Genomic DNA, 25,314 nt, shown 5'->3' with positions numbered 1-25,314 from the left:
GAAGGCTTCCCATTGATGCATTGCCCTCAATGGGGCAAGCTGGCTGGCAGACACTTCCTCCATGTGATAAGGTGGGGGGAAGCCGGGATGGTGTTGGGCAATCCACAGAGATTCTGGTTTCACATCTGAAGAGGTCCTTGGGGAGCTTTTTCAGATTTTCTGGGCACTTTAGGAAGATTTTAAGCATATCGGCCATTTACCATCATTGTTGGGGTTTAAAAAAATCGACAGTGTAGAACAGTGGTCCTCAACCTGTGGATCCCCAGATATTTTTGCTTTCAACTCCCAGAAATCCTAACAGGTGGTAAACTGGCTGGTATTTCTGGGAGTTGTAGGCCAAAACACCTGAGGACCCACAGGTTGAGAACCACTGGTGTAAAATACTGTTAATTTTGCTGCTGGTCCTCTTGAAGCTGCAGTGAATTGAAAAGGGACTATCCCTCCCTCTGTGTGAATTACTAAGCCACTATGATGCTAAAATGTAGTGTGGATTTACTACCTCACAACTGTGAATTTATACATTTATTCAGATTCTATCCTGCATTTCATCCCGTTTGAAATTGCCACACTGGATCTCATATGGTATAGAAGTGTTTTTAATTTTGTGTGTAGGGAAAAATTGGAACTCGCAAACTTCATGAAAATCATTACTCTTTTTTATCCTTACCTTTGGTGACACCTAAGTGACCCTTGATACCCTAGATATCTTAAAGGCAATAGATCCCATATGATATACAAAGAAAAGCAGGTTCAGCCTGCTTGGATGGGAGACCACCAATGAATACCATGTGCTGCAGATTGAATTTCAGAGGAAGGAAATGGCAACACCACCTTTCCTTTCCTAAGAACCCCCTATGAAATTCATTGGGTTGCCATAAATCAACAGGGTTCTTGAAAGCACATACAAACAGAAGCGGCCACCCTAAATCAGTACCGACTGTGTAAACTAAGTGGGAAGCCCATAGTCTGCAGTCTCACCCAATGAAAACACAAAAAAACAGAGAGAAACTGTGAATGATCTTCCATTTGTCCTCTTGCCCTGATCCCATTGCTTCCTGCTTTGAGGTCTCCTTTAAACATAAGAGTACATGACTGAAAATAATTAAGAAATAGCAAAACCTCCGTGATAATCAGTATGCCTGTAAATGGGAGCTGACATTTCTTCCTCTGCTATGCCAGCTTGTTAAGGCAGTTAATTATTGTTAATTATTGTTTTAAATATGTTGGTGGCATTTTGAACATTATTATGATTCATCCTTTGTAACTAGCTGGAACAGTTATTATACATAGCAGTCCCATTGATTAAAAAAATATTGATATCTTGCCTGCCTTCATGCTTTCCAGCTATACTGCTTGATATACCGAAAGAGCCTCCCCATCTCTGTTTAGAAAGCCAAGTCCTTCTTCAAAATCTAGTTAATTTTCCAACCCTTTAATGGTTTGTGTCATGAACTATAAAGGATTGCATGATACCCCCATTACTTGGACACATCCAGTTTTCAGTTAACCCTTTTGTCTGATGCAGGATAGTCACAATAGAAAGCATACAATTCATTTATAGAATTTTCTGCCTCAAGAAATGCAGTCACAGCAAGGAAAGAAAAAAATAAAACAGCCATAACAGAAGTGTTTTACTGAAATAAAAATGCCCCAGCTTTCAGTTTAACAAGTAACTCATAGAAAAATATGTAGTTCTTTTCTGAGATGTCATTGGGAATTTAGGATATAGGATTAACGGATCCTGGAGCCAGAGATTTGAGGGGAAATCTGTTCTGCAAAGTCTCTATAAAAATAAGTTGAATTACAGGATGCAGAGTCAGAAACAAAGGCCATGTCTACAGTGGCCATATACCCCAAATTGGGCCAGAAATTAGTCCATTATCTGGACATCCAGATAATGTTCAGGGAGTTCCAGCCCCTAATACAAGGTAAAACCAGTTAACCTGATTTTACCTCACATTAGCGGAGGTCAGAGAATGATCCACAATTCCAGGTTTGAGTGAACTGGTGGGTCAGTTTTAATTCAATCCAGCCCAGCTCTTCACATGGGTCTGTGCTCTTATCCAGTTTTACTTGCATTCCATGGAGTGGGAAAAGGGGGTAGCATTTATATTTCTTTTTTGTTGTTGTTGTTGTTGTTGCTGTGGAAGCAGCAACAAAGCTCCAGAGAGCTCCTGCTATTACTGAACACTTTTGTCAATATCACAAAGGGGTAAAGAAAGGGAATGCTCCCCCCCCCTCTTTTCTTCGGTTCATGTAGATGCTTTTGCAGTGCCTAAGAGCTGCTGCAGCAACAACAGACAACGAAAGGATGACCATCCAGCAAGCCAAACTGGGTTCGACCCAACTGGACAGTCAGGACTCTGCTCTCATCACTGTCATGGTTCAGGAGTGAAAATGTATAAATATCCCTGCTGAAGCAGCAATACTTTGTCACATTCCTCTTTTTGACAGGCTCTTCCAGTCTCAACATCTTTCTACTTGGGGTCGGGATACCTGCGGGGGTCGCAGGGGGGTGTCAGAGGAGTCACCAAAGACCACCAGAAAACATATATTTCTGATGGTCTTAGGAACCCTTTTGGCAGAGAAAGCTGAAGATCTCTCTGCCTGTCCCTCTCTTCCTTTTTGGAAACAGATGGCAAATTCTCCCACCAAAAACTGTCCTCCTGCTGTGATTGGCCGATCTCTCAGCTGGCCTCTCAGCCAAGGGGAGGGCTGTTTCTGAGACTACAACTGTTTCTGAGAACTGCAACACCCAGTATTCAAAAACAGCCCCCCACAACACCCCCAATATTCTATGTTGGCCATCTAGGTAGTGTGCCAAGTTTGGTGCAGATCCATTGTGGACTAGGTTGAGAGTGCTTTTTGACTGTAGGCTAATCATAAATCCCAGCAACTACAACTTCCAAATGACAACATCATTCCAATCCCAACCCCACCAGTATTCAAATTTGGGCATATCAGGTGTTTGTGCTAAATTTGGTCCAGTGAATGAAAATACATCCTGCATATCAGATATTTACATTACAATTCATGACAGTAGCAAAATTACAGTTATGAAGTAGCAACGAAAATAATTTTAAGGTTGGGGGTCACAACATAAGGAACTGTATTAAGGGATCACGGCATTATGAAGATAGAGAACCACTGTATTAGTGGGTGCCTATATATAGGACTGCTGTGTATAAACTTGCTATATGTATTCTCCATACCTGTGTCAGCCATGCTTAAGCTTGTCACTCTGCTACACCCTCCTCTCCTGCAGCCATTACTCCAAAAAGGCCTTTTCAAATGCCCTCTGTGGATAAACAACAGCGCAGTTGGGTTCAATATAATCCATCCCTCAAAACTCTAAATGTCAGAAAGCTACTGCTGCTCCAAAGATGACTGAGGTTTCTGCTTGTTTATTATCAATAAAGTGTTCCTTTGACTGAAGATGACAGATAAATAAAAAGATAATAGAAGTCATTTAACTCCATTTCGGGGGGGGGGGGGGAGGGGGGAGTTGCAAGAGGTGAAGGGCCTTCTTCCTCCTTCCCTCTCCTCACTCCCAGTCATTACCCTTGTTAAAGGTTTGATTTCTTAATGTTTCTTTAATAACCCTTCCTTGTGGGAACATCAGCCTGACTGGTAAACACCTGCTATCATCAGAGGCTAGCTGTTGAGGGAGAGGGGTTTGCAGACTGCAGCCTTGCTAGACCCCTCACTAGTGAATTCAGCAATAAAATAATTTAAGATGCCCCTCCATCTCTCCCCACCCGACCTCACCACCCCTGTCCTAGTTACTGGGAAAAGCAATGAAGGATGCCAGCAAATCAATCTTGCTGTAAGTCTATCTAAAGGGCTTGGAAACAAGCGAGGCTACTGCTGATGCTGTCTTCTATACATCTCTGACCATTAAGTGTCAGCGCTATTGACTCGCGGGAACACTTAATGTGCCCATTTATTTTAATTTCATATCACTTTGCACTGGTTCTTTAGAAACACAATTGTAGGCTTTGCTTTATGTTGAGTCAATATCAACCAGGCAGCCTGCAGTCAGCTGTGGCTTCTTAAAAGTCACCGTGTCATTGGCCACAACCAGCAACAGGAATTCTAATTTCTCAACAAAATAGATCAAGATTACAAGTTACTGTAAAAGTTAGTATATTGTTGCATGCAGCCATCCACCCATGTAATTGCTCTTTCTTCCTGCAGCATGACCAAATGCCAGTTCTGGCTTGGGATGATCTCATTTATAGCCCAACACGTATGGAAAGCACCAGGCTGGGAAAAGGTGTGTGCCACAATTGGTGTGTGTGCGCGTTTAACAATTTCCACAATGTCAGGACACCATTTCCATTCATTCCCACAAAAGTTCTTTGAACTATATTATTTTTTCTAGTTTACAAATGGGAAACTGAGGCTCAAAGCCACACACAGTTCATGTCTGAACTACAATGTCTATTTTGTTGTTGTTGTTTATTCGTTTAGTCGCTTTTGTCTCTTTGAGACCTCATGGACCAGCCCATGCCAGAACTCCTTGTCAGCCATTGCCACCCCCAGCTCCTTCAAGGTCAAACTAGTCACTTCAAGGATAATATCTATCTGCCTTGCCCTTGGTCGGCCCCTCTTCCTTTTTCCTTCCATTTTCCCCATCTTCATCCTTATCTTCTCCAAGCTTTCCTGTCTTCTCATTATGTGGCCAAAGTACTTCATCTTTGCCTCTAATATCCTTCTATAAAAATAATTTTAAAAAATTAGAAAAACCACTGGTGGTGAGAGCTGTTCTACAATGAACTGCATTGCCTTGCCACCTCATCACACTTCGGTTTTCTCCCCCATTTTACAGGCAGCCACCATAAATTTACTTGAGAGTCATAGCTGCCATCAGATGACTTCCAGTCATCATTTCTGTCCCCCCATCCCCCGCCCCCTATCACAGAACTATAGAGCAATCATTAAATTGGGCAGATCTGTAATCATGGGGAGAAATCGTGAATTTAGCTAAAATAGTGCTAAGGATTCATTATTTTGGCTCAAAACAACATGTGATGGGTTTCATGTCAGACACTGTTCTGTTTCAGAGCCTGCCATGGTGATGGTGAAAAGGGGTGTTGCAATGGGTGGTCCTTAGCAGCGAGCTGTCATCCCTCTTTACAGAAATGCAATGGTTTAAAATAGCATCCCTGTCTCAAGGACCCAATGGGTTTAGATGAAGTACAATTGGATCCCATGGAAAGCAATGTTTTAAAACAGCATCTCTGTTGCAATGGTCCAATGGTTTAGGTGCAAAACAATTGCATCCCATGGAAAGGGATTCTGACAGATCTGCATGAAGAAAAATAGCGGAGAGCTGAGACTTATTGCCTATGTGTGATGAGGAAGATAGTGAACACCCAAAAAGAAGCATTAAAAGTCTGATGAGAAAACGAATGAAAATGAGAGAGGGAGGACTGGAAGGTACAATCAGCTCTTGAGTTCTGTCTTTACTTAACTGAAAGATGCCTCTCAGTACTGCCATCTCATAATGTCCTTGGAGTGTGGTTGGGTTGCCTTCTCTGGAAGCTTTTAAACAGAGACTGGATGACTATCTGTCAGAAGTAGTTTGATTGTGTATTCTTGCATAGAAGTGAGTTGGACTGGATGGCCCTCAGGATCTCTTCCAATTCTACAACTCTATTATTCTAAGTAATAAAAAAGATGGGAAGGATATCTCTGAATGATAAAGAAACAGAGGACTTACAAAGAATTCTATGAATTTTTAGAATGTTCAACATGGCTAACAACAAAATAAAAATAGCAATGGGTGAAGAATTACTAAAGAGAAATGTATGCAGACACAGACACATACATAGTGTATGGGTTACAATGTCAGACTAGGAGTGATCTGGGTTCAAATCTTCACTTGAATTTTGATCCTCCCAAGTGACCTTGAGATATAGCATGTCATATAAGAATAAAATGAGAGAGCAGGGAACATCCATGCCTTCTGCTTTGAAGTTTGTAGAGGGATATAAATACAGTATATTAATTCTGTATTCATTCTGCAATTTACTTATTTTTTCTAATGACAGCAATGGACTATTTTGGTCAGTACTAAAGGGGGAAATGCATATCCATATATCTCTAGGATATAGTGCTTTTCCAAGACCCCCAGCAATTTTCAGAAGTTGAGGGATGCATTTGATCTACTGCTAGGGTTTCAGCCTTATGAACACAGACTCTTCAGAACTCCCTGGTAGCTAGTATACATTGTCTATCATCCCTGGTATTCTTGATATGGAAATCTTAGAAGATAACTAAAGAGGAATTCTCCATTCACAAAATATTAAAAATGTAAAATGAAGCAAGATCTTCCTTCACTGGGATCACCTTGGGAGGAACATAAAGCTTGTCATTTCAGAAGTACAGCTTAAACACTATACTCAGAAATGGGAAATGATTGAGTCTTAATCCTAGCAAGTGAAACTTGACTAGCTCCAGGTAATCATTTATTATTATCTCTGACAGACCTCTTTGCATCAATTCCCTTCCTGCAGCCATTTATAAGAGATGTTTATGTAGCAAAGCAAAACACGTTTGAAGAGGTCTTTCCCCAGTGCAATAAAGTCCTTTTTGCACATAGCCTGTGAAATCAGTTGCTGTTGCAAACACACACTCTCACCGGCACAGATCAAAATCAAACAGAAGTTCCTCTTCAGGGGACGCCCCAGGCAGAGTCAAACACAACAGCTTCCCATGGAGAACTGCAGCGTTCCGTCCTAATCACTGTTGTTCCTTTATCAGCTTGCACTGTCATAATTGAACATCGTCTCATTTTTATGCATATCACATGATCTGAAAATACTCATCTTTGCTAGGGGTGTTTACATTCCAGGAAGCAATTCTCTGATAAGCTCAAGAGGAAGATTCTGCATCTTGAGAAGTAAACAGATGAACAGTACCTCCATATTTATCTCCTTCCCCACTCATCAGGAACCTTTCCATGTATTCCAAAAGTAGCACAGAAATTTGATCCAAGAAAAAGGATTAAATTTGTGGGCAGCTACAAAGAGCAATGCTGCAGTAGTTGATGATCCCTTCCTGAACACAAATATGTACAGTAAGATCCCCATAACTATATCTATGTGGGATACATTCTCCAATATCACTGGTTATCACCATCACTTCGAAAAACCAATTTTTATAGCACATTTATAGCACTGTGATTCCACTTTAACTCCCATGAAATCCTGGGCTTTGCATGGAAATTAAGTTGGAATGATAGTACTCTTAATTGGGTAATGTAAACTGACCCTAAGACATTCCTTAAGGTTAAAAAGAAGTACTGAGCCTTAAGGTGTTCTTCCAGGTTGGTAATTCTTACTATTGGATTTGTGCTTCTGCTGTTTAGAAAATATTGGTCTCTTGCTTTTGGATACTTTGAGAGATCAAATAAATGACTTTCTTATTCCTGTTCCCATTTTGTGAGAGTTGTGTGTATTCTGAGCACAAGTACAAACATGTAAAGTGAGAATTAGCTCCCAAAATATCCATCAGCTGTCTCGGAATATAATGTAATGAGACTGTGATGTGTTTACTTTTGGAATAAAACACACACACACACACAGCTCAGCTGTGGTTATTTTTAAAACGTTAATTGTTTGGCAAAGAATTTAAGCATTTCCAGGAGAAAGTGTGAGTTCACTGGCAAAATTAAATTACCTGGGGGCAGTTGGCAAGGATGCAACAAAGGCATACGGCTGGGCTTTTAGGGAGTGAAATATAACAGAACTAATGGCTGAGTTCGTACAGCTTTGCCAGTTCTTCTCATTCTGGAGCCAGAGCACCCCCTGCTAGTTGCTCTCTGGGTTTTTCACACAGCAGGGTCTGTGAAACCCAGAGCTTTCTTGCAGCTTGAAATAACCGCTGCTATTCCTGCTCTGATCTACTGTTTGGCAAAAATACCAAGTACTGAAAACTTGGACTGGTTTAATAAGCAAACAGAATGATGCCACTCAGTTCTATCTATGTTTACTCACTGCATTGAATGGGGCCTTCAGGGCCTGCTCAAGAAATTTGCTGTCCAAGACACAAGAAAAGAGATGCTTCTGCCTCCAGTCCAGAAATATAAACTGACCAAACTGACAGTTGAATCTTACTATGACACTGATAGATATGCCAGCATCTTCAACTGCACCTGCATGAAGCAGAGTAATTAAAGAGATGCAAAACAGGTTGTTTTACAAATAGTTCTGTTCTCCAAGAACTTGCAACTGCTCTGTGACTGTCAGTATATTCTGCCTCACTATATCTATTTATCACACCAGCCCATTAGCATTGATAATGGATAGATACTGCATTGAGTACTTTGGATATCATACTTCTCTTCAATAGCACAATTGCACCAATATTCCATTTGGCATTCCCACAATCATACCTCTGCACACCCTTCTAACTCCACCCTCCAACACTACTGTTGATTTTATTATGTTTATTTTTAGAGCAATCATGCAATTCCAGCATAAAAACAAAAAAGTGCAAAGATACTTATAAAACACCATGTTTCACTGCATAACAGTTGCCACCACATAACAACTGCACTCTAATTTTTTTGGTTTGCAAAATTTCCATTTTTGCTTTCCTCACATGCTATTTATTTATTTTATTTATTTACCCTATTTATACCCTGCCTTTCTCAACCCTGAAGGGACTCAGGGGGGCTTTACACACAGGCAACTATTCAGTGCCTTAGAAAAATGTACAATTAAATAAACATTTTAAATAGAATTTAAAACACTTTAAAACATTTTAAAACATTACATTCACTATTAACCACGCTATCCACAATTGTAATCCGAGCCATTCCAGTAGCCATTCCACATAATTCCATATCCATCTACTGCACTACAAATGTTATCCGAAGACTTGATCCCAAAGCCACGTTTTCACTCTCTTATGGAAGTTCAGGAGAGAGGGGACTGATCTAGTATCCCTGGGGAGGGAGTTCCAGAGCCATGGGACCACCGAGAAGGCCCTGACTCTTGCCCCCACCAGTCACGCCTACTAATTAGATATTTGATTCAGCAAGGGTGCTTCACTCATTCACTTGCTTTTAGTACTTGTGTAATAGTCACACCCACTTTTTTTGTACAAAAAGGGATAACAAGTGTTGTTATTATGTGATGTAATACGGCAAAGGCAAATAGCAAGTTTGGAAATAGCTGGGAGGTGGGGAAGAGGAGAATTCCACCCCCTGAGGTTACTTTAATGCTGGCACAGAAGCAGACAGACCCCACTGCACCAAAGTATGTAATGGGAACATTATGGAATTGGGAGCTATTGGTGGGTGTTGGGCCTGGGAGAATCATGGGTGGGGAGGCAAACCAACAGCAAGATGCACATGGTGTTGTGTAATAGGGACCATCACCAAAGTTGTCAATCCAGCTGCAATGCTGGTTTGCCTGTCTCATGTAACAAAGTCCTAAGAGTAGCTGTGATTCTTTTTCAGTTGGTTTTGAAAATCAGTCTGTTAGGAGTTGGAGTTGGGAATTCAGTCAGTTGCGAACTGTGTTTTAAAAAGGAAGCCTCTTTGAGGAAATATAGTTAAAGTCTTCAAGGAAGGAAGGGCTGAAAACTATATTTGTGAACCTATAGTTTAGAGAGTTGCTATTTAAATCCCAGGATAAGTGTTTGTGTTTCCTTGGTGAAGGAACATATTTACACAGAAACCAAGTTATATGAACATCCTTTGAAGAGAAAAGCATAAGCCTTTAATGAAACCGTTAAGCATCTTTACTGCTCAATGTTAATGAAACCATCATGCATATTTACTGTTGAAACTACAAATAAACAACCATTTCTTGTTACTCCTCACATAAAGTGTTGCGTGTCTCTCTCTCTCTCAATATCCTAACCTAGAAGAGGCTCCTGAATAAAGTATTGGTGGTAGCATTTGATAGAGATAGCAAGTTTGAATCCTCTACATATTTGGTGGCCGCAAAAATAAAAGCCTTGGCAATTCTGGCAAATTTGAAAAATCCTCTCAATTTTATATTGTTGAAATTCCCCCATCCTCTATAGTAATATACCATTTTGTTTTTTCAATGCACTTGATAATTTAAATGTCTGACAAGCCATAATTTCTCTAAATAGAAATGGACTGTTTGGAATTTTTCATTTATTTTAAAGGGTCTGTCACATTTTTTCCACATTGTATGGTTAAGAACAAAAGAACAAAATACCTTAAAACCAACAAGAATCAGAAGAATAGAAACTTGACCATTAAAAATGGCTGAAAACAACAGCAGTTAAAATGTCAGCGAAGCAAAAGGATTGCATGCCAATGATGACAAGGACAATTAGAATACAGAAATACCTCTAAAGGCCAGATACCTTCTTAAAGCAGGAAGGTCATAACACTGTAACAGAAGCTCTTGAGTGCAAGGGAAGTGCCAGTGACAAAACATGCCTCCAAGTGGGAATTGTGTATCTGTCCAAGTTAATCATCTGTGTGAGATAAGCATCAGAGCACAGTAGGTGTTGTACATAGCCTCTCTGTATATTCTTCAGACAAAAAAATAGCATATGTGCACACACACAAAGTAGTAGCTATGAAGACAAAAACCCAGGTTGAATGTAGTGCCTATCTAGTTTATTGCACTCGGTGAAACACATGCAAATATCTGTCTGCCAAGCAGGTGTTGAGAGAGGGGGGGGGGCTGCTCAGTACAATAATAAGGTCACAGGTTCGTTTTCCCTAAAGCCAAGGTAGCTGGCTTGGAAAAGCTAGAAAGGGCAGAGAAATTAGGAGATAGGGCTTTCAAGGGTGTGGTAGTGTCATCTCATATCACAAGTGGCAACTTTTTTTTACTGTCATGGATAACAAGGGTCTTTGGAAACAGGCTATTACTCTTAAGAAAAGAAGACATTGTTTTAGATGGATCCAATCCCCTGGTAGATAGGTAGCTAGTCATGTTGAGAATGTACTTCTGTCGAGCGCAAATGATGTAGTGATCTTCTTTGGCCAGACTTTGTTTGAAGTACCATGTCCAGTTCTCAACACCACCGTTCAGGAAAGATATTGACAAGTTGGAATGTGTCCAGAGAAAGGTAACCAACATGATCAAAGTTCTGGAACCCATGTTCAATGAAGAGCAGCTTAAGGAGCTGCATGTGTTTAGCCTGAAAAATAGAAGGTTAAGAGGGGACATGATAGACATATTTAAATATTTGACAGTTTGTCATATTGGAGATGGAACAGGCATGTTTTCTGCTGCTCTATAGATTATGACATAAAGTAATGAATTCAAATGACAGGAAAAGAGATTCCAGCTAAACATAAGGAATAATGTCTTGATGGTCATTACTGTTTGACAGTAGAAGAAGCAGAATGTCTCAGGGTTTGGTGGAGCCTTTGCCTTCTTTGGAGATTTTGCTTTTAAGAAGTCTGGTTGGCCATCTGAATCCCCACTGGAGAGATAGGACGGGTTATAAATAATAATAATAATAATAATTATTATTATTGTTGTTGTTGTTGTTCTTATTATTATCTGTCAGGAGTGCCTTGATGGCAGGGTTTGAACTGGGTTGTCTTTGTGGCCACTTGCACTTCTATGGCTTCATCTATGCTGACCTTTTCATGCAGCTTCAAACATGCGGTGGCCAGACAACAAACTCCCACAAAAGCATGCAAAAAAGTCCCTTAGTGTGTAATGGTGGTTTGTGTAATCACCATCTGAGTCTCAAACTGGTTCCAGGATTTTCTATGTAATCATCTGAATTGTCCAGTTTAAAACCGTATTAAATTGTCAGTGCGAAAATGGGGCCTATGATTCTAGTAGAGAGTGATTTGACGGCATGGTGAATTGCCTGCCTTGTGAAGGCTGTAGGCATCATATAGCATTTAGATATCCTGATAGCTGGCACTTGGGAGGAGTCAGTTACTATAAAGTATGCAGGGAAATATGATTATGAGGCTCCTGGGAGACAAATTAAGTTGTTAGGAAACAGGTAAAAAGCTAGGACCTTCAAGACAGTTTTCTCTGAAAGATTACCTGTGCCACATACACACACCCGGCAAGACATACAAAGCTGAGACATCTGTATGCTGAGATGAGATGTCTTATGTAAGAGAATTTTAGATTTGTTAGTTATTGGCAAACACACTGAGGCAAGCCTGGAGAAAATAGGCTCCACATGAACCAGAACAGAAGCAGAATGCTACTACATAATATACAAAAGGTGGCAGAGTAGCTTTTAAATGGAATACTAGGAAAGAACTTTAAATCATGTGGTTGAGACTGAATCATCAAATCATGAAAGTAAAATGATTGTCCAAATGATGACACAGCTGAAATGGATTATGATTTGTGAGTATGGAGTAAAACATGGCATCCAATCAAAGAGTTAATGTAGAAAATGCATATATGCCAGAGACATTTTAAGTAGAAAATATGTGTAAAGTGTTTCTTTGATAATGCCAAATCAAAATGGTAAAGACAGAGTGCTTACTTTCAGAGGAAAACATATACAGGCAGTCCCTGAGGTACAAATATCTGATTTTCAAATGACTCATAGTTAAGAACGGGGGTGAGAAAACAGGAAGTGAGAGAAATCTACCTTTACAAAGGGAAATCCACGAAAGGAAAAGGTGTTTCCACTGAAGCTTTGACACCAATCTTTGTTTCCACAACATGCCATTTTTTTCAAAATACAATTATTACAATAACAGAAAGTGGGGCAAAATCTTCTGAATAGGGGCACATACAGCAAAACTAACACCACAGAGGTGTGAACCCTTCCCTATGTTAGCCGAAGCTATATAGATATAGATATAGATAGAAAAGGCTGGAGTTACACTTAAAATGTATCTGTTCCGATCTTAAGAACAAATCTACAAAAACTATTTTGTTCATAACTTGGGGACTACCTGTATCTAGTGGACATGAAGATAACTGGGGCCCCTTCTACACTGACCTATATCCCAAGATCTGATCCCAGATTATCTGCTTTGAAATTGATTATATGTCAGTATAGATTTATATAATCCAGTTCAAAGCAGATAATCTGGGATCGGATACTAGATTATATGGCAGTGTAGATCCAGGACCATTCTACACTGCTATATAATACAGATTATCAAATCAGATAATCCACATTATCTGCTTTCAACTGGATTATCTGAGTCTACACTGCCAGATAATCCCATCAGGAAGACTGACGAAGCCTTATGAAAAGGCTGCCCAGGTCATTTTGACAGGAAGGAAGCCCATGCAACAAAGAAGAGGGAGGACAGGAAAGAATTGAGAATGTTGCAAAGATAAAGGCCATCTGGCTGCCTGTTATGAGAACTGAAGTGTAGAGTGTGAGAATGCCAACCGGCAGGAGAGGTGGGGGTTGGTTTCTAGGTATATACCAGGGGCAGTAGAGAGGATGGTTAGAACTAATTTTCTTGGATTCTGGTAAAAAGGAAAATAAAAGGCTTTGTTTCTAGTGATTTTCACTAAGTATGTCTTAATTCCAAGAGCTTCCAGGTTCTGACAATCCAGTTCAAAGTAGTTAATCTGAATTTTATATGGCAGTGTAGAAGGGGCCCCAGTCTTGGTGAAACAGAAACAAACAGTAGAATGTGATCATCTCTAGTTACCAACTCTAAAGTAGAAGTGGGTATTATTTATTTGTTTATTCATTCTTTTATTGAACTTGATTAAATCAGAAGTGAATCTAATTTACACCAGAGATGCAGAGTTTTGCTAGTATGAATAATCTGTATTAATGAACAGAGTAGCAAAATTACAGTAGTGTCTGACTCCTCACATCCCATTCCCTGTAAAAAAAAAAAAAGCTTTTCAGATATGATACTTTTAAATTTTCCTCTGCGCTTCTTATCAGCAGCACTTGAATAATTAGCATGAGAATCTTGCTGACTCTTTCAGGACAATATGGTTATTGAAGGATTTGACAGTCATCCACTTAATCCAGATACAGAAACAGGAAGATTGCAAAGTCTTTTCCAGGGTGCTTTCAGATAGCGTCAAAATCTGGGTTTTAAATGGTGGGTAAAAAATCCCGGGACTGGACTGCAGGTCCCCACACAGACCTTCTAGTCCCAGGATTGGATCCCATTATCTTCACAGGCTTCCTTTGTATTGGAACAAGATGGAGGGTGGACAGAAGACATCCGGCAGAATGTTTTTTTAAAAAGAAACTCACTTTGTTATGCACTTGACTGTATATGTGCACATGCAAATATCTTAATATAAACATAAGCAGATTTGCATGTGTGCATTTGAGGTCCAGAACATAATGGAAGGATTTTTTTAAAAAACTTCTGCCAGATCTATCTTTTCTCCGAATTGTTAATTCAAGCTCTGTTTAATATTATAAAGTTTAAAATAAAGAGTTTCAGAGAGTTCTAATTGCTTTCCACTTGAGTTTCCCTTGAGTCACCTGTGTGTCCATTTGACAGCCTAATCAGCTGTTTCAGGCTTCTTAAAAATGTAAGTGCACTGGAACAGGGTACATAAGGAGGAGGGAAGGAAATAACATGTTTTTCACAGGTGCAGGGATATATAGTGATGAGAACATGCACATTTTCCAGCCAGAAATGGGATAGAGGCATACCTTTTTAACAGGTGTTTTTCCCATTGCAGTGAATCAGCATGGATTTACTGCTAGCATCATTTAGCTGCCACCCCTTTTAACCCAGTAACTTCCGCATGTTAAGTGTTGTGTAGGAAGCCTCCACTTTTCATTTTCTGTTGTGTCTCACCTGGAGGAGGCCTCCTCAGATGAAAGAGTAGAAGAGGAGAGCCAGGAAGAAGAACTTCAGCCAGAGGAAGTTGGCAACTCTGTTGTCATAGAAGCAGAGCTTGGTCCATTCTAGACAGCACCTGCAGATATGGAAGCACTGACAATTCAAATGAAAGAAACAGAAATACCAAAGTCACTCTTTTCTGTCTTAAGTAAATGTTAATGAGGCAAGATAGGATAATTTATAGTTGGCTATAAATTAGCTCAGTCAAGGACACTCTGTTGCTGTGGACAACATATCTCATGCTTCTTGGTAATCTTGTGTGATCTCCTTGACTTTTGTCCTTTAGCTTGAATCTGAACTAATTTCTGTGGCAGCTCTTTTCAGTTTCAGGCTGTGCCTCAGAATTGTTTGCTTTGTTTCAGATGGTCTGGATTGTGCTTCAGCTTCTGTGGATGCTGGTGTCTCTTGGGGACTGGGCTGGTTATTCCATTATCAGCATCTGTGGACTGGAGTTATTTGCCTTAAAATTGGAAGCCTACTTTAAAACAAGACACTTTCCTATCCAGTTTTTGAAAGGGTATGGTACAATTGTTAGTGGCTGGGTGTTTTAAGATATAATGCTGGTACTGACCAAAGTTTTGAGATGTTTATGGGTGGTTTTTTGTCCCACACGATTTGGGAGATTAGAGGTTTGTGATGACTTGGGAAAGCAAAGTGCTGTACATTTTGCACTTCTTGCTTTGTAGGAATCAGAGGGATTTTCTTTTGTATATTCAGGGGTATATTGCATTAAGTAAGTGAGAAACCTTAAAGAAACAGTAGAAGATATGTTCTTCCAGGGGAAGCATGTGAACAAAGGGGCCCTTCAAAACTTGTGTGTGTGTGTGTGTGTAAAGAGCCACCACATGTAGTGGTTAGTAGGCTTGAGCGATCCATGAAAAAATTGATTCTAAACTCGTTTCAAAAGTAGGGGGCGCCAGCGTTTCGTTTCTGATGTCATTTCCGAATTTTGCCCCCCAAAAAATTCGAAATTAACAAAAATTCGTTAGTTTCAAAAGTAATTCGTTAATGGCGGATGCGCATGCGCAGTGGCCAAAAAAACAGCACGAGGGGAGATTTTACAGGACTCTTCCGCCCTCATTTTTTGAGTGATCTTCTTCAAACTTGGTACAGTGGTAGAACACATTTAACACTGATAGCTCACCAAAATTTGGAACGTTTCCCTTATCCTATGATTTTTGGCGAATTTTCATAGCTTTTATAATAAACAATTTTTTAATAATTGCAGAAATCTGTTCCTGGTTTGAAAGTCTTATTTCCTGTTAAATTGGGTTGTCTTTACTGTGAAAGTCATTGTTCTACTTCAGAAACTTTGTTTTTGTGGCTGAAACTTTGTTAAATTGGTGTGTGTGTGATATATACTGTAGTCCCTGCATATGTGTGTGTGTGTGTGTGTGTGTGTGTGTGTGTGTAGGTAAAGGTAAAGGTATCCCTTGACGTTAAGTTCCGTCATGTCTGACTCTGGGGGGTTGGTGCTCATCTCCATTTCTAAGCCCAAGAGCCAGTGTTGTCCATAGACACCTCCAAGGTCATGTGGCCGGCATGACTACATGGAGTGCCATTACCTTCCCGCCAGAGCGGTACCTATTGATCTACTCACATTGGCATGTTTTCAAGCTGCTAGGTTGGCAGAAGCTGGAGCTAACAGCGGGCACTCACTCTGCTCCCGGGATTTGAACCTGGGACCTTTCGGTCTGCAAGTTCAGCAGCTCAGTGCTTTAACACACTTCGCCATCGGGGCTCATGTATATATAATATACATACACATACACACAATGTGGAGAATATGTGGAAAGGTAGATAGATAAGTTGGGAGCCACAGCGAAGGCACCTTCCTGGGAGCAAGGTCTAATAATAATAATAATAATAATAATAATAATAATAATAATAATAATAATAATAATAATAAATCCCTTACAATATCCAAGATGGCTCACTGCTACAGAATCTTGGGAGCTTTAGTTTGGTATGGTACCATTATTGGCAGAGAAAGCTAAGCTGTAGGAGTTGAAATCCAATCATTTATCCTCCCTATAGAATCAATTTTATATGCATTTTTAGCTATAGAAAAGCTAAAATCAGGACAGTAAAAGAACAACACCCAGAAAATGGGAATTCCAGACAGGAAACAATCAGGGCCAGCTAATACCTCCCAACAAAGGATTCCCCCAGGTAGGAAGCAGCCAGGCTTTGAAGCTGCAAGGCTATTCAATGCTAATCAAGGTGACCAATTGCAACATTCACACTTGCCTCCCACAGACAAGAGTTCTTTCTCCCACCCTGGACCTTCCACAGATATATAAACCCCACTTGCCTAGCTTCGCACAGACGTCAAAACCTCTGAGTATGTCTGCCACAGATGTGGGTGAAACGTCAGGAGAGAATGCTTCTGGCACATGGCCATAGAGCCCGGAAAACTCATAGCAACCCAGCCAGTAGGCTGTTGCTGAACAACCTATGAACTTGTAGCATTAAAGGAAAAAATGCCCAAGATTTTATCACTTAATACTGTTGGCATGTCTGGAGAAGAAGAATAGAATGCTTCTATACCAGGCAAGGGCAAACTTTGCCCATGTCTGGAGTTAGGAATTGTAGGAGTTGAAATCCAAAACAATTTGACAGAAAACTGGGAGTTGTAGTTTGGCATGGTACTGGCTCTCTTCTGCAGGGAAGGCTAGGGACTTTGTAAAACTACAGCTCACATGATTACATGGCACTGAATCTGTTGCAATTGAGCTGGTGCCATAATCCTTTCCGGGAGATCTCCTCAGTGGAGATATCTCTTAAAGGGATATCCTCTGGCTCTAAGGATTCCGTTTAGGAAGGCTTGCCTGGCTCTGGTATTCCCCTTTAAGCCAGTGGCTGGAAAGTCTGGAAAGAAGCAAAACCAAACATGCGGCTCCAGAGGAGAAGGCCAAGCGCAGGCAGGCATGTCTCTTCTCTCTTCTTTTCCCTCCCTCCCTGCTTCTCTCTCTCTCTCTCTCTCTCTCAGAGAGAGAGAGAGAGAGAAGCAGGGAGGGGAGAGAGAGAAGGGAAGAGAGAGCTATGCGGAAGGCTTCTACTGAGCCGGTGGGGGGGGGGGGGGCGCGTCTCAATGGCATTTTTAAAATGCTAGCAGATCGATGGCCATGCCTCTCCCTCCCTCCCTCTTCCGCTCTGATTGGCTGACAGGCATGCCAACATGGCTTCTCCTCTCAGAGGGGCTACAGCTACATCCGAAGACATCAGAAACAAACGAAAAAAAGGTACTTTTATTATTCAAATTCGTAATATTTGTAAGGCAGTGAGCAGATGGTTCAATATCAATTCAAAAGTAATTATGAAACGAATTTTAAACGAATTTAATGAACTAACGAAAAATTTGCTCAAGCCTAGTGGTTAGCACTGCACTATAACTCTGGAGACCAGAATTTGATTCCTCGCTTGGCCATGGAAACCCGCTTGTTGATTTTGGGAAACTCATACTCTTTCAGCCCCAGAAAAGTCCATAATAGGGTCATCTTACAGTCACCATAAGTCAGAAACAACCATAACTGTATGCAAATGTATCTTCAACTCATCTGTTCACTTTTAGTAACCCTATGAAATTCATAGGGCTTTCTAAGGCGAGGAATACTTGACAGTGGCTAGTTCCTTCCTCTGCAGCATAGCTTACAGCACCTAATATTTATTGGCAGTCTCTCATCCAAGTCCTAAGACGGGCTGATCCTGCTTAGCTTCAAAGGTCAGATGGGATCTGGTGCTTGCCACATTTTTACATGTATTCATTATGAGTCAGGGTTGAATAGTGGGGTTTCCCCTGGTATAAAATTATTTTTGGTGTAAAAAAATTAGAGTTACATTCCAGACTGCATTCTAGTTGGAAACAGCTTTTTAACCTCTGGAAGAGATAGTACACTGCATCTGAGTAGTGTCACAGAAGTACTACTGTCAAGAATAACTCTGATGCATCAAATGAGCAAACTGAACATTTGCTGTACTGGTTGTTTGGTAAGAACCTTCAAGATTCTAGGCAAAGTAATTTCCCCTCTAGGTGTCTCCATCTCCCCATCCTTAATATGCATATGAATATGACTTCCCTGGAATTTGGCAAGATTGAAATGCATTCCATGTGAGCAAGTATTCTGGGGAGGGGGGTCTAATTAGAAGGTGCTAGATGACTACAAAGTGTCATTAATATCACTGGCCTGGCACGACTTAAGTGCCATTGCTCGCATTCCAGCAGACAAACAAGAATGGCAGATGTTGCTTTCACATCTAAACCACCCTTGAGCAAGCTGTGCAATACACTTTATGGCAATACACTTTCCAAAGTGATGACAGAGCATCTCTTAGCCTGCATCTCAAGGACATTGGCAGCTCTGTGTGCATGCACACACTTCCTTGACTCTTACTACATGCGTTGTTTTTATCTTGGTACAATGGTCTTTTATTCATCAGTCTAAATTGGATAAATGGTGAGAAAAGGAGATGTATGATATAATCCTATGGGACTTTTCTATTTCAAAAGACCCCTGCTCTAGCTCCAACTTACAACTGCCCTGAAAGAAAAAGTTCCAGAAAGTCACAATTACTTGAGTAATCCTGGCTCAGCAAGAATGTAGAGGACATTTGGTGACAACATCCCAAAACCAGAGCCAAGGCTGAATCAGACACTCCAACATCATTTCATCACCGTATCCCCTTGTAGAGCATCAGACACTACAGTCCTCTTTAGGCAATTTAGTACACACATGCTGTACATGTGAAAAGCAAAACTGTGGTGGAGTGTATTCACTTTCTTTCCTGCCTCATCATTTCTCATCAGCATACAGAATTTGGATGTGGGAGTCTCGTGTTAAAGAATAACTAGTATGTGGAAAACCATTCTCTGTGGCAAGAAAAAACTACTTCCAATCCGTATGGCCAGTGGTTTTTATCTTGGCCTGAAATAGAGCAATATATTTCCAATATTAAGCTGTATAGATTTTGTCAATGCTATAAAATCAGAAGATGTTACAGAAATTCACCTGGTTCATATTTTAATACAAACCAACCTAATTCACACATGCTGAACTTATATATGCAAACCAGAATGCCATTACCATTTGACATTTGTACATCTCTGAATGTTGAGGTGCAGTTTTCTAATTAAATATTTACATATTAGCAGAAACTATGTATGTAATATTGTACAAATATAGCATATATTAAGCACACACACCCTCAAAATGTATCTATCATGGGGAACCATGTGCAAAACTACTAAATGTTTATACTTACCCAAAATGTGCATGAAATGTAATATAGACTTTGAAACACACACACACACACACACACACACACACACAGTACAACCTGATGCAGAAATGGGGAAAATGTGAACATTACAGAAAATGAAAAGCTCATTTGTCCACCTCTAATAAAACTAAACTATAGCTGTAAGATGACCTTCCGATATATCATTGGAAGATGTGCAGGCTTTCCCAAGTCTCCTGCAAAACAGCATTGAACAAAGACAGAAGTTCTCCCTCCCGCTGGCTCAGCTGCTGTGTCTTTCATAACAGCTTGACATGTAGAGAAGCAAAAGTGAGGTGAACTTTTCCCAGCATAGATAAGTGGTGAAGGCGGCTTTACCTGCCAAATGTGAATCAGAAGGAAGACTATTCTCTGTGGCAGCAATAACAGCATGTTTTGGTTCAAGACCAGTTCTACCATTAGGCAGCCTGAAGTTGCTGCAAATTCTTAAGAAATGGGAAGGAGTAGCAAGGTTTTCAACAAATAAGCCTGTGTGTACAAAGAAGGCAGCACTGAATTCCCTAACCTAGAGCACAGCCAGAGTAAAACTGCTGGTCAAAGCAAGATCTTCTGTTCATTGAATAGGGAGTGTTATCTTGTCCTCCTCTGCAAATAGTAAAATGCTTTGTACCAACCCTTTTGTAATTTTAGTGTGGTGGTATACAATTCAGAGAGAGAAAACAGACTGGTATTAGTAGTACATGTCAAGAGGTCTGTGAGATTATTGTTTATCATAAAAAAGGAGCTAGTAGTGTGATGATGCAGCAAAGAGAGCAAATGCTATTATAGTCTAGGGAAGTTGAGGGAAATAATAGTTCCAGTATGTTCTGTGCTCTCTGTCTGAGAGTACTGTTTTCAATTCTGGGGGCCCCATTTTAAGAATCATAGAACAAGTTCAGAGAGGGACAACAAGGATGATAAAAGCTGGTGAGAAAAAAACATATGAGATGTTGGAGGCGATAGGCTTGGTCAGCCTGGTGAAGAAAAGGTTTGCTGTCCCGCTGCCTCAAAGGGTAGCTTTCTGATTAAATATCTAGAAAACTAAGTGTAACTATTTTGTTACAGGAGACCAGATATCATTTGAACATTAGAAGGAACTTCTTGACAGTGAGAGCCATACGGCAATGGAATCAATTGCCTAGAGAGGTGGAGGGTCTCCTTATCTAGGCTGGACACCTACCTCCTAGGAATGCTGTAGCTGGAGGTCCCATGCAACTCCATGGTTCTATATTTCTGTTATGTTGTGCAGGTAGAGACTGACTCATTTATGTGAGGAAGGAATTGGCAAAGCCACCTCTGGCTATTCTTTTCCCTAAGAAAACCTATGAAATGCATAGATCCACCATATATCAACAGGCCGCTTGAATAAAATAGAATAACTTTATTGTCACTGCACATTGTACAGCAAAATTAAGTGCTTTCCCCAGCACACATCACAAAACAACACATCAATTGCTCCACACTCCCATCACCACTGCAGAGCTACCAATGCCATATCAATGTGAATCCATGAAGTTCAATATGGTTACAGCTCTAGGATAAAAGCTGTCTCTCAGTCTGTTTGTCCTTGCCTTTGTCTGTCAGATGGTAATAATTTAAAATTTTAAAAAGAATATGCTGGATGAGATGAATCCCAAAGAGTGCTCTGAGTTTTCTTAAGGCTGTGGAACCTATAAAGTTCTTCCAAAGAGGGGAAAGAGCAACAAATGATTCTCTGTGAAGAAGTGGTGACCCTTCGGAGTGCCACCCTATCTGCTACTGCGCAGTTCCCAAACCAGACAGATGCAGTAGGTTAGGACACTCTCTATAGCACAGTGGTAGAAAGTCACCATCAGTTTTTCATTCAGTTGTTGGTTCCTCAGAAGTCTCAGGGAGTACAGTCTCTGCTGGACCCAATTAACTAACGCTGTCATATGGGTGTCCCAGGTCAGATCCTCCTTAACAGTGACACCCAGGAACTATTTATTTCTTCTGTCAGAAGCGAACCGAGGGTACAAGTTGTAATGGAAGTTAAAACAGGCCACTTGCTCCATGTACTTCCTTGTTTAAAGCAATTGCCTCTCCATAGTTAATGGGAGGACTAATCCTGCTACCATCCCTTTTACAAAAAATGCCTTCCTCCATGTATGCAAAGCTTGTGATGTTCCTTTGTTCATCCAGAAAAAAAAAATCTTTTGCTTGGTATCCACTGAGTACTGGTGATAATGGAGGAGGGAAAGACACTCCTCCTGAATAAAAGGGCATTTATTGTGTTGCCAGGCCTTTATGGCCCCTAAGTTCATCACATATGGTCTGTTATTCTCTGGGTTCTTTGGACTGAAAGGTCTGTATTAACGTTAATTCAACAGCCAGCAGCAACAACCTGCATTTGGCGCCTCAGAGTCTGTTAATCTACAGTGGTCATAAGGCTACTTATCTCCTGCTCTTTTCAAATAGCTCAGCAGTGGATACAAAAGGGAAATGGCAGCAGCTATTCATCTCTGGAAACTGAAGGGTTTTTTGCTGCACCGTTGCTACATTACCAAATGTCACATGTAAAAATAATGGCAGCGTTTGCAAGCAAGATAAGAGATTCATATCTCCTGGGTTACTGGAAGTGCAAAAATATTCTATCTAGAAGAAGAGCCACTTACAGTGTGCCTGCATTCAGCAGGGCCAGGAGGAGTCTCGCTGTCTGCTTGCTAGTGAAGAGACCATAATCAGAAAATCTCTTGGTTTTGTCCCTTTGACAGAGGTGGCTCATTGACCAGAGGGATGGTCCATCTGTCCACAGTAATGAGCCTGCATGTGGTACTGTATACCCAGCTCCTGAAGAACATTCCTGTCACTCGCAGTCATGTCACATTATTTTAGTCACAGCCAGAGGACTCTGAATCTCTGGAGAAAGAAAGGCAAGAGAGTTACTTTATGAGAGGCTACATGATTACAGAAAAAAGAATATTATATAGCAGAGGAGGCAAGCTTCTGGCTCATGGGCCTAATCAAGTTTATGGAGGTTTCCCATACCGCCTCTGTAGGTTCATCTGCTTTTTTCTTCTGGCTGGAATCAAAAGCACTTTAAGGCCCACTGAATGTTTACTTTTGTTTCTGTTTACATACTTAGCATAGAACAGCAGCTCTAACAAATGAAGAAAATAACACTCACCAAATTCAGCGTCCTAGGATGCTACCAGCCAGTTTTGGGGATGGAGCCCCACATTAATGTCTTTTGACTACTGGCTGAGGCCCCGCCCCCATCCTGGATAAGGAAGATATTCAGTAACAGCAACAGGCCACTCCACATGATGAAGAAGAATTGGATGAGCATCTATTATCACAAGAATAAAGGACCCTATAGAAACTTCCTTTAAATATAGTCTAAATTCAACAAAAAAGAGAAGATTACTGGAAAGAAGAAATTCCTACTCAATATTTCTGGATTACAAAAATGAAGGATCTGGCAGAAATTGACAAATTGATCAGGTTCATACAATTGTCAGCTCTTCCAAAATTTGAAGAAGAAATTGAATACTGTAATAATCTGGTTTTGGTTACATATAATTAATATCATCATGCAGTTACTAACTGAAGAAGAGGGGCAGCATTTTATTCACTTTTTAAAAGAAGAGAAGAAAATAAAAACATTGTGTTTTACATGATAATAAGAGATAATTGCTATTAAAGAAACGTAACATTAACAAGAAAAAGGGAGGTATTGACAAGAATAGCAGGATCCCCAATGATATCCAAGGGATCCTGAAAAGTTAATCTACCAGAAGTAAGAAGATGAGCATGAGGTTTTTAGACAAATGGAGCTAATTTACATATGTTTTAATTTTTATAATGTATTTTAATGATGTATTTTTATAGTTTTAATTGATTGTGTGTACTGTTTTTGTTTTATTGTTGTGTTCTTGGCATTGAATGTTGCCAACTGTGTAAGCCGCCCTGAGTCCCCCCGGGTGAGAAGGGCGGGGTATAAATTCTGGAAATAAATAAATAAATAAGAAGATGTAAGACCAAAAAAAGATAGCTATTTTGATTATGAAGAAGGCAGCAGTGTTAGGGCAGGACATGTTAGATAGGGCTCTCTGTTTTCTATTTTTTAACTTTTCTGTCTTCTATGTTTCTACATATTCTATACTTGCTTTTCTGTTCCTTTGTTTTAGACTAGATAAGAAATGAATTTTTTTTAATTTTCGCCTTTTCCTTTTTTAACATCAAAGTAACCTTTTCGTATTAGACAATGATTGAAAAAGCCATATAATTTTTTTAAGTTCCCACTCTATATCTATTCCTATACCCCTCCATATTTCTTATGTCTTATCAATAAAAAATATATTACAAAAAATCAACCACATTAGTATAGAGCAGGGGTCCTCAAACTTTTAAAGCAGAGGGCCGGTCCACAATCCTTCAGACTGTTGAGGGGCCGAATTATCATTTTGGGAAAAAAAACCCAAACAAATTCCTATGCACACTGCACATATCTTATTTGCAGTGCCAAACAATGACAATAACAATGAAAGAACAATACAATATTTAAAAATGAAAATAATTGTAACCAGCATAAACCTATCAGGATTTCAATAGGAAGTTTGGGCCTGCTTCTGGCCAATGAGATAGTCAGGTTAATTAGGATTGTTGTTGTGTGTCTTCAAGTCATTTCAGACTTTGGGCGAGCCTAAGTCCAAAATTATTTATTTATTCATTTACTACATTTATTTACTACATTTACATCCCACCCTAATCACCCCGAAGGGAACTCAGAGCAGCTGTTTGTACATACAGTCTATATATATAAAAGAGTGATGGTATCAGGGCAGCTGACAAAACAACAAAACTACAGGCCCCCCAACCTCAAAATTGGACAACACAACCCATCATTCATGGCTCCAGGTTGATACAACAAAAAGAAAAGAAAAATAAAGTCCTAATTACAGGGAGAGGAATAATAGTTTTTATCCAATTGCTGCCAGTTTGAAGGCTAAGCTCTACCCACTTGGTCTCCTAGCAACCTACTCAGCCCAGGGGACAAGCACAGTTAGGCCTCACTTAGGCCTCTTCCACAGATTATCAGATTTTAACTGGATTATATGGCAGTGTAGACTCAAGGCCCTTCCACACAGCTATATAACCCATTTAGAATCTTATATTATCTGCTTTGAACTGGATTATCTTGACTCCACACTGCCATATAATCCACTTCAGTGTGTATACTAAACATAAAGACAACCATACAACAGCTCACCACTACCTCAACAATTTCTCACCAACAC

At 40.2% G+C, this 25,314-nt stretch overlaps 1 long non-coding RNA gene across 1 annotated transcript; it reads right to left on the bottom strand.

Annotated features, from left to right (window-relative positions):
* Positions 1-10,600: 10,600 nt before the first annotated feature.
* On the bottom strand, positions 10,601-23,167 carry LOC103282230 (uncharacterized). Its single transcript, XR_010003791.1, has 3 exons — positions 22,690-23,167; positions 14,735-14,855; positions 10,601-11,145 (listed from the first exon to the last, which is right to left on the bottom strand). It is a non-coding gene; the product is annotated as an uncharacterized LOC103282230 (long non-coding RNA).
* Positions 23,168-25,314: the final 2,147 nt, after the last annotated feature.

Source organism: Anolis carolinensis, chromosome 1 (assembly GCF_035594765.1).
Source record: "Anolis carolinensis isolate JA03-04 chromosome 1, rAnoCar3.1.pri, whole genome shotgun sequence".
Classification (NCBI taxonomy): domain Eukaryota; kingdom Metazoa; phylum Chordata; class Lepidosauria; order Squamata; family Dactyloidae; genus Anolis; species Anolis carolinensis.
This window is presented reverse-complemented; position numbering and strand designations above follow the sequence as displayed.